Raw genomic sequence first — 11234 nt, forward strand, 5'->3', positions numbered from 1 at the left:
GTAATCCAAAGTGGTTTAATCTTTTCAAATCTATTATGCGTTTATCCACAATTGACTTGATTATATACGGTGACCATTTCATAATGAAAAAACAAAAGGAAATATTAAATGTATTCTGGAGAGATACCCTACACAGTTGGCTACAAATAGAACAAAAACAAAATCCGCAAAGTATAGGTGACCTTTTAGGTATTAACATTTGGTACAACAGCAAAATGTGTATAGACAAAAAAAAAAATTTCTATCATAAATACATCGGAAATGGTATTATTTTTATAAGTGATCTATTAAATGAATTAGGAGATTTTATGGTGTATAAAGAATTTATACAAAAATATCAAATAACTACAAACTTTTTACAATAAATGCTGTTAAATATTTTATATATAACTCACATGACCTAACCGACGACACCTTTACTATGTTAAAACATCCAGTTTTCCCTTTTAAGCTAAACATTTTGTTAAAAGATAAACGTGGCTGCAAATATATTAGTCCTGGCTCTGGGGGCCAAGGTCTTCAGAAAAAGTTTGGGTAACACTTCTAGGTTAAGTACGTTTTCTCAGCAGAGCACATTTATGATTTTTGGTTGGCCGCGAAAAGGCTAAAATGGCAATATTAGAGTTTCATGCAATAAATAATTATTTGACACCCACAGATGATTCATTTTGATTTATTTCAATTGTTTGGGTATTACTAACTATATTGTAGCATTATTCATTGCCATAAACCTTGGTTGGGGGTACACAATGACCTTATTTTACATATTTTTACTCGGAAATCGCTTTCGATTTGAAAGTAGCTCAAAGTTTAATGGCTTCTCAGTTAACCAATACTGTAAGCAGAGTTCCACAAATTGGCCAAAAGTTTCTTCATTAAATGCCCAGAGCAATACAGTTTTCAATTTGATACCTCGAATTGCTGGATGATACCCATGGGGCCCATTGTATCCCTACCCCCTAAAATAAACACTTTTAGGGCATTTCGTCAAATGACCATATCTCCTAAAGCAAGTGTCATAAGAAGTTAATCTTTAGTGTCTATAAATATGTTTTGATCCCCAAAAAATTGATTGGTACCATTACTGTGATTTTTTGGAGTTGACCTAATTAGCATAATTCCAAGATGGCATCCAAAATGGCCACGGAATACTGAATTAGACTTAACTTCGCATACAGAAGAACATTTCAAGTGAGATTACTACATTATTAGTGCAAAAGTTTCAAACATACCAAAATACTGCAGAACTCAAGCTAATCTTATCAGACAATTAAATTTTTTACAGGAATTGAGTGATGTTTGCAAAATTTGACCTCAGCCATCCTGCAAGGGCAAATTGAACTGATACACTTATGACATGAGCATATAACTGACCAATTAACCTCAAGGGTTTTCTATTATGTTACAGACATTAATTGACCTTGGTCGTGCTCATAGCCACAATATTGCAGTTTCAGTGATTCAACAGTTCCAGCTGCCTTTACTGAAATCTAAAACCTGCATAGAGGTCACAGAAACTTGTTATAAAACATTTGTGATATGTCGGCACCTTCACCAAATAATGCTCAGCATTGCGAATCATGGCTGTAGAAAGGACTGAATATCTTTTCTTGTTACCTGGTAGAGTACAATGGAGTATTGCTGAGATTCAGAAGTATTTCCACAAAGATGATGACAGATTAGTTTCTCCGGAAGACAGAAGAAGTTTGTTGTTGTTTGAATGCCAGAAAGTCTATATTGGTAGAGGTGTTCCTGGTTCGATGGAACTGTGTTCGATTGGTACAGTATTGGTACGCTTCCTTTTCTCGTTGTCCTTTACTGACGGATCATCCAGGTACATGTCGAACGCATAGTCACATCGGCCAAACTAACGATAAACATCAGAAAATGACATGAAAACTCAGAGGAGTTGGAAAGACCAGTAAAACGAACCTTATGAACAGTGGCCATGATGTCTATAACAAATGACAAGTTTCTCTGATGTGTATATTCATAGTCCTCAGTCTTGAGATGAGTCTCTAATGCTACAGTCACATATCCACCAATTTGGGATAAGCTAGGTGCCCATATGGGCCCAAATTTCTGGGAAAATTTGCAAAATCTCACAGCAGCCGCAAAGGTCCTGTGACTATCCTGCGGGCGACTTGGCGTTCTTTCCTCGCCGTAGGGTGCATTGAAAGCTTTTAGTGCGGAGTTAAAAGTTCCCGATGTGTCGTAAAAATTGTTATTGGCCATAAACCCGTAGACACGTTGTATACAGCATCGCACGAGCCCGGTATGGCCCCCGCAACATTCGTACGGATGGTACTGAATTTCGGGCCCCTCAAATCGTACGGCACACGTACGATTTCCAAGATCATCGTACAAGCATTTTATGATGTCTGTGCGAGTCCCTCACCAGCCCCGTACGATGTGTAAAAATCGTAGAATTATCCTGTGGTACCCTTGCAGCTTACCCACAGGTGCCTCGCGATTGGAGTCGAGAAAACTTCAAACGGCACCATGCGGGCCGTGCTGAATATGTGACTGCTACACATGGATGCCGCAGACCCTTGCGATACCCCCGATTTTCCGAAATCATAGAAATCCGCCATAGGTAGAACAATTTGTACGGGGCCCGGTAGATATGTGACTGTAGCATAACACTTTGAGTAGCTGACTTTTCTTTGGGCTGGTCAACATCCCGTTGTTGAATCTCAAAATAATGAAAACCACCAAAATCAAGCCACAGCAAACAATGACGAAGATAGCGAAGGAGGTGCATATTGTGGAGAAAATGATTAAAATCGCCTGTCATCATGGCCTCACAACAAAGAACCTTTTGAAATATGATGTCACAATCTCTCCTCTCCTGATAAGTGACAACAATATGATGACCAGAACAGGAGGAAATGTTCTGGCCTTCAAAAAAACAAGAAGATTCTTCTGGAGAAACTAATCTATCATCATTTTCATGGAAATACTTCTGAATCTCGGCAGTACCCCACTTTACTCGACCAGGTAACAAGAAAAGATGAGAACTTGCAGCGTGTTATGGTTTACAAAGGCAAAGAAAAATATCTGCCCACCTTCTATCATCGTTTGAAAAAGCTGATTTTCGTATACCCATTCATGTCTTGGATTCTCTTGAGGCAGGACACAAAGTATGTGTCCTAATGTCCAATGATGTAATTGTCGCCCTGCTCTACCACATCGTCGTATTGCTGCAACACGACCTTGGTGAGCTATGGGTACGAACTGGAGTCAACTGGAATGTCAGTCATATGTTCATGTCATAAGTTTATCAGGTCAATTTGCCCTTGCAGGATGGAAATTATGTCTCATTCAGTATTCTGTGGCCATTTTGGACGCCATCTTGGAATTATGCCAATTAGGTCAACTCCAAAAAATCACAGTAATGGTACCAATCAATTATTTGGGGTTAAAAACATATTTATAGACACAAAGATTAACTTCTTGTGACACTTACTTTAGGAGATATGGTCATTTGATGAAATGCCCTAAATGTGTTTATTTTAGGGGGTAGGGATAACATGAGTCCCATGGGTATCAACCAGCAATCCGAGGTATCAAATTGAAAACTGTATTGCTCTGAGCACTTGATGAAAAAACTTTTAGCCAATTTGTGGAACTCTGCTTACAGTATTGGTTGACTGAGAAGCCATTAGACTTTGAGCTACTTTCAAATCGAAAGCGATTTCCGAGTAAAAATATGTAAAATAAGGTCATTTTGTACCTCAAACCTAGGTTTATGACAATGAATAATGCTAAAATATAGTTAGTAACACAAAAACAATTGAAATAAATCAAAATGAATCACCTGGGGGTGTCAAATAATTATTTATTGCATGAAACTCCAATATCGTAATTTCCCTATACGGAAATAACTTATACAAACTTATAAGTGGAATATACTTTACTTATATGCCACTTATAAGTGGCCTATAAGTTACCCATATATTGGTATAAGTGAAGTATCAGTATGTATAAGTATAAGTGAAAAGAATGGTTAACTGATACATCACTGATACTCCACATATATTTCACCTATAAGTGGTTTATCAGTGGTATAAGTGAACTGGAATTAAGACATTTTTTGTTTGTTTCTATAAGTGAAATATAAGTGAACTATTAGTTTGGCGATAGTCCTTTTGCAAAGGAAATGATGTGTTCCAAATGAATGGGGAAAAAACTAAGTCCAAAACATTTTCATGGTTATTTTTTAAAAATTCATAACTTCTCACAGGATTTATCAAATTCACTGGGAACAGTGGCTAAACAACCAAACTTACATGTAACAGAATTTTATAGTATTTTCAATAATAATTAATTTTTTTATTAATATGATGCTATATGATTATAATTATTCCATGCTACCTCCTCACTTAAATAGACCCTCCAGGTTCACCACCTGTCACAATAAATATCTGTAAAATTGTAGCTGCAGGGCAGGGTGTGTGTGTGTGTGTGTGTGTGTGTGTGTGTGTGTGTGGAGGTGAGCTCCATTTCAATGTTTATTACAGTATGGATTTATTTTATCTATTAATGGTAATTTGTATTTACATATAAAAAAAAGTTAATTAACTTTTAAAATTTAAAAAAAAATCAAAAATCAAAAATCAAGAAAAAAAACCCCACAAGAAAACCAAAGACAACAACAATGACATCAGGAATTCAGATAGAACAAGGGATTATTATGAGAAGTGCAAAATCCTGAGATTAATAGCCTTGCCATCTTAGGCAGTATGGTGCAACTTCAAAAGGACTTAATTCAGACACCACTGTGTGGGTCTCCAGCCAGTAGGAGGAAACCAAAGACGAAAACCTAAATGGCAGCACCTGGACATTTTCTTTGTGCACGTGTTTAGTTAAGACTATACCTCATGTCTGTGGAACAAGCCTATCATACAGGAAAACTAATTTGGTAAGTATCTGACTACATGTAGCACCTATTTTTTTTTTTTTAACAGTTCATGTTTTTCATTTAAAAACCATGGATTACAATCATTGTTGGATTTTCAAATAGACAAAATGGAAGCATTCCTTTGTCTGTGTGGAATCATCCCACTATCCCTGATTTCACTAGCCCTGGTACCACTAGCCCTGAAAAATGACCAATTAATGGCTGCCATGGATGTTCCATTTCTTTAGACTACTCCCCTGTACATATAAACTATTAATAAATAAACTGATTAGGTAGACACAATAGATGAGATACCCTTTTAATGCCTCAATTGAAAACGTGGAGTACTTAGTTAATCCTCTTCGTACAATTGAAAATGTGGAGTACTTACTTAATCCTCTTCGTACAATTGAAAACGTGGAGTACTTACTTAATCCTCTTCGTACAATTGAAAACGTGGAGTACTTACTTAATCCTCTTCGTACAATTGAAAACGTGGAGTACTTACTTAATCCTCTTCGTACAATTGAAAACGTGGAGTACTTACTTAATCCTCTTCGTACAATTCCTTTATCTATAAACATGTGTTCTTGTAGGGACCTCTATATATGAATGTGGCAAATGTGACTATACAGATAAATGCTCGCTGTGTGTTATGGCGAAGGTAACCTTTGTAGAGGGTGCCAGAGGCAATAAAGTAGCAATTTTGGATGACTATGTCTTCCATAAGAACGCACAAGTAAAGGCGGGCATGAAATGGAGATGTAGCGAGACTAAGAATTTGAAATGCAATGTGTTTATTGTAGTATCTGAGGGGTTAGTTGTCAAACAGCAGTACGAACACAATCACGCTCCCAATGTTGGTGACATTGACAAACTCGGGCTTGCCTACATTACAACAGAACGGACCCTAGACTCCTACCTCAGTGCCATTGGTCATCTGATGGATAGGAAGTGTTGAACAATCAGTTGCTAAATGTGTCAGTGCTATGACGTATGTTGCATTGTTTGTATGGTTTTGAAATGTCATGTTTTAAATGTATTATTAAAGTGCTATTACAGTGCTATTACCATAAACACTATCGAATAAAACATTTATTTAACTATATTCATTTTTGTAATTACTTATTTGATTTAGTTTGTTTATAATGGGGAGGACAACCGGTGGCAGTAACAGCCAATATGACTGACAATCTGGGGCTAGTGGAACCAGGGCTAGTGGAATCAGGGCTAGTGGGGCTAACTCGTCTGATAAATTCTCTTTATTTATGTTAATACATGTGCATAGACATTTCATTTAGTGAATACAACTATACTAAAAGTTCAAACTAGTGCTGATTATAGTTATTTTGTCACATAAAGGTTTGGTGGTGTTGTTTACATTTAAATATTATAAGTAATTAGTAGTAATTAATTAAAATATACTTGTGGTTTCCCTCTGTTACCAACAAACATGACTTTTCTTTCTTTTTTATGTCAAGGCAAATTTTAAAGTTTTTAAATCCATAATATGGATAATATTATGATCAATTAATAGCTTGGAAGTATTAATAAGTTATAATTTTTAATTATATAATTTTGATCATTGTGACCTGTCCCTCCATTTCCGGTAATGGAGGAAGATTTGACGATTTGTGCCATTGTACATTAAAACAGTTTATGTGATAAAACCAACTTGAAAAGCATCATATATATATATATATGTATATGTATGTATTTTGATTAAATGAACTAAAATAATGTATGTAATGTTCATCAACTTCTGCAATTCACAAACACTGGAAGTCTTTAGATATCACCTTACAAAGGGATTACATAGCTCCACTAATTGGGGCAATAAAATGTCTATATGAGAATGGGAGTTGTCACCTGATCACTTTGTACCTGTCTTATAAAAAGGATGTGTATCTCTACTTCTGGCAGACTGGGAGTAATTAATTTACTTCACACACTGCTAATTAAAAGCCCAAGGGAAATGAAGGCAGTTGTAATGACTGACATTTTAAACAGTAACATGAAAAATATTTGTTAGCTTTTATGTTTGCTTAATACACATATTAATTTTTATAAGCCCAATCATTGCATGTTAATATAATTTACATTAAACTGTTCTAAAGTCAGAATACCTACTGTTTGTTCAGAAAAATAAAGATGCTACAAAGAACACCAAAAGAAAAACCTATGGTCATCATATTTTTTACAAAATGCACAATTAAAATGGATGTTTTCATTTAAAAATAAATATACATTTATATTATTTATAAAATATTTCTTTGCATATACTGTTCAGATATATTAGTGGGTCACTTCAGGAAGAATGAAACACCACTTTGTTAAGACTATTGTGCTTCAATTTTTATGTCTTGCTGACAGTTTACAGATAGGGTGTGGAAGTGCTGTCATACTGTACCGGTGCATAAGAACAATAACTTTTTAAAACAATTATTTGAATTAAATGGGTCATGGAAATTCCCATGATATTCATGGATTTTGAACCTGTTGTTTCACTCTTCTTTTTTCTTGACAAAACATTTGTTATCAGTTGATAGCTTGACCAAAATTGGTGTCCATTTCCATAGGTGGAGACAGGGTCAGTCACATTAATACAGAAATTACCTGAGATAATTGAAATTTGGCCTCCAGGGACAGATTGCTGCCTAATTTCATTTGTTTAATGATGTCACCAGAGCACTGATTAGTTCATCACTGGCTACTGGATGTAAACAATTAAATTGATAATTAATTCTGACCCATAGTATTCAGAGGAAGCTCTCTACATGTTTCAAAAGCAGCAAGTCATCTTTTATATGATCTTACCTCAGACAGGACAAAACATACCACAGCCTTTGATATTCACTTATACTTCACTTATACTTCACTTAATATACAGCGTTTTTGTAAAATATCAGTGAATCACTTATACTTCACTTAATATACAGCGTTTTTGTAAAATATCACTTATACTTCACTTATACTTCACTTAATATACAGCGTTTCTGTGAAATATCAGTGAATCACTTATACTTCACTTATGTTTCACTTACTAGTATACAGCATTTTTTGTAAAATATCAGTGAATCACTTATACTTCACTATACAGCAATGTTTGTAAATATCAGTGAATCACTTATACTTCACCTATACTTTATTTATACAGAAGTTTCTGTTAAATATCAGTGAATCACTTATACTTCACTTATATTTCACTTACCGTATATCTTCGCCTATAAGTCGAATTTTTGTCACCCAAAAATTATTTTATAACTTGGGGGGTCGACTTACATGTATAAGAGGGTAAAAAAATTTCACCCAAAAATATTACCGTTTTGGGGATTATTTTACAAGTTTTATTGTTGAAGTATGCCATGTATTTATACTCAAATATGTTAATTTGACAAATTTATTTTTTATAACCTTTTTTGGGGGCATTAGAACGGTTTTGGTTATGCAGAAAGGCGTGCGATCTCACTCACATGCCAAGAGAACAGTCCACTTAGTTAAAATAACAGTCATCACTAATAGCAAAAATGTAAACAATACTAACTACCTGTTGCCTGAGTTTATTTTGAAATCTGGTCACTGGCATTAATGGTTGTTCAAACAATGTTTTGTCAGTGATTAACTTCATGAATATTATGGAGCTTTCCCTTAAAACAGCTTAGACTGATATCTGCAGTTCACTAGAGCAATAGGGACATACATAAAAACCAGTGTACTTTCCAGAGTTATCCTCCTTACATGTATTAATATGGCGACAAAAAATGTGATTAACTGATGGTTGGACTATACCAATTCAAATCCCATAGGCGACCATGTTAACGTTTGTGTTTAAAAACACTATATGCAATATATCAACCAAACTATGACCCATAAATATCAGTACTACAACCCCTACCTCAAAGTATTAACTGCAGAAAATGGTACCTTTCATGGCTCATTTTTGGTATAACCAGATGTTTTTACAACACCCCTAGTTTCGCACAAAATTTTAGTACTTTTTTTTACATGTACCCCATACATGTTCCAAGCACAAGGCTACTTGACACAGTGGTACTAAATGAATTAAAATTGCATACATTTTTAGCCCAGATGAAACTAATTTTTTTTACAACCAACAACTCACATTTATAACCAATCACAGGACTTGTGGTGTTAACTTCTCTATCAAAAGTTTGGTGCACCTCGAACTTCGACCTAGCCGGAAATTAATTGGTATAGTGCTACCTGATACTTTCAGTTTTATTGTAGTGATCTGTTGTCAGTGTTTATAAATAAAGTTGTTGTCTGTGCACAAAACCATGCTGTACAGTGCCATACGGTAACAGCCAAACAGCTTTCACTATCTACTAAGGGAATATTTCGTTTTGATGCTATGTTACTTGTTTGCGATGTACAAAACGTAAAAACCGAAGTTTGTAAAATAATTTTCTTTTGTTCAAATATTGTACATTATTGTTCTCATGTGCTGAAAATAAGAAATACTTCAATATTTATAAGTTGTTTTTCATGGGTCGACTTATAAATGGGTCAATAAAAAAATATGTTTTCAGGGCTTGAAATTAGGGACTCGACTTATAGCCGAGATCGACTTGCAGGCGAAGATATACGGTATACTTCATTTATAAGTCACTTATATATATGGTTAACACTTCACTTATATGTCACATATACTTTGTATAAGTGATACCTCATTTCCATACAAAATCCTAATCGTTTACTTATAAGTCACTTATACTTGAAAAGTATTAACGACTTCATAACACAGTGATTTGTCTGAGAATATAATACATAAAACAAAACCAGTCCTACATACATAAGACAGTGATTTGTCTGAGAATAGAATACATAAAACAAAACCAGTCCTACATACATAAGACAGTGATTTGTCTGAGAATACGACACATAAAACAAAACCAGTCCTACACACATAAGACAGTGATTTGTCTGAGAATACGACACATAAAACAAAACCAGTCCTACACACATAAGACAGTGATTTGTCTGAGAATACGACACATAAAACAAAACCAGTCCTACACACATAAGACAGTGATTTGTCTGAGAATACGATACATAAAACAAAACCAGTCCTACACACATAAGACAGTGATTTGTCTGAGAATACGACACATAAAACAAAACCAGTCCTACACACATAAGACAGTGATTTGTCTGAGAATATGACACATAAAACAAAACCAGTCCTACACACATAAGACAGTGATTTGTCTGAGAATATAAAACATAAAACAAAACCAGTCCTACATACATAAGACAGTGATTTGTCTGAGAATATAAAGCATAAAACAAAACCAGTCCTACATAAATAAGACAGTGAATTGTCTGAGAATACGATACATAAAACAAGACCAGTCCTACATACATAAGACAGTGAATTGTCTGAGAATACGATACATAAAACAAAACCAGTCCTACATACATAAGACAGTGATTTGTCTGAGAATATAAAACATAAAACAAAACCAGTCCTACATAAATAAGACAGTGAATTGTCTGAGAAAATGATACATAAAACAAGACCAGTCCTACATACATAAGACATTGATTTGTCTGAGAATACGATACATAAAACAAAACCAGTCCTACATACATAAGACAGTGATTTGTCTGAGAATACGATACATAAAACAAAACCAGTCCTACATAAATAAGACAGTGATTTGTCTGAGAATACGATACATAAAACAAAATCAGGCCAACCAAAAATCATAAATGTGCTCTGCTGAGAAAACATACTTAAACTGGCAGTGTTATCCAAACTTTTTCTGAAGGCCTTGGCATATAGAACAAGAAAATGTAAGCTAACTCTCTAAAAGAGAAATGTATACGAACTACCCCCCAGAGCCTATACTATATGTACAATATACTAAACACCCAAACAATAACTCCAAAAGCACAAATAAAGTATGCCAATGAAGGGTTTGTATGTGATGTACAGAAATGGGAAATGTATTATGTTATACCTTTTCATAACGTAAAAGATACAACTTTATCCTGGTTTTAATATAGAATTTTACATAGATCGAATCCTGGCAACTACACGTACATACATTGTTACACATGATCCATTATATAGATAATAATATTTGCAACTTTTGTAATAAGCAAGCGATTATTATTATTTATTTTTTTTTGGGGGGGGGGGGGGGGGGAGAGGGGAGGGTTATTTTGTTCTTTAATTTGTTTTTGTTTGTTTTTACGAAGCTTTGTACACAGTACCACTGCAGGTGTGTGTGCAGGGATTTTAGCATGGGGAGGGGGGTCTACATGGAGGCAAGTGGCGTTTATGGTGAGGGGTTGAGACATGTTC

Source organism: Gigantopelta aegis, chromosome 10 (genome assembly GCF_016097555.1).
Source record: "Gigantopelta aegis isolate Gae_Host chromosome 10, Gae_host_genome, whole genome shotgun sequence".
Classification (NCBI taxonomy): domain Eukaryota; kingdom Metazoa; phylum Mollusca; class Gastropoda; order Neomphalida; family Peltospiridae; genus Gigantopelta; species Gigantopelta aegis.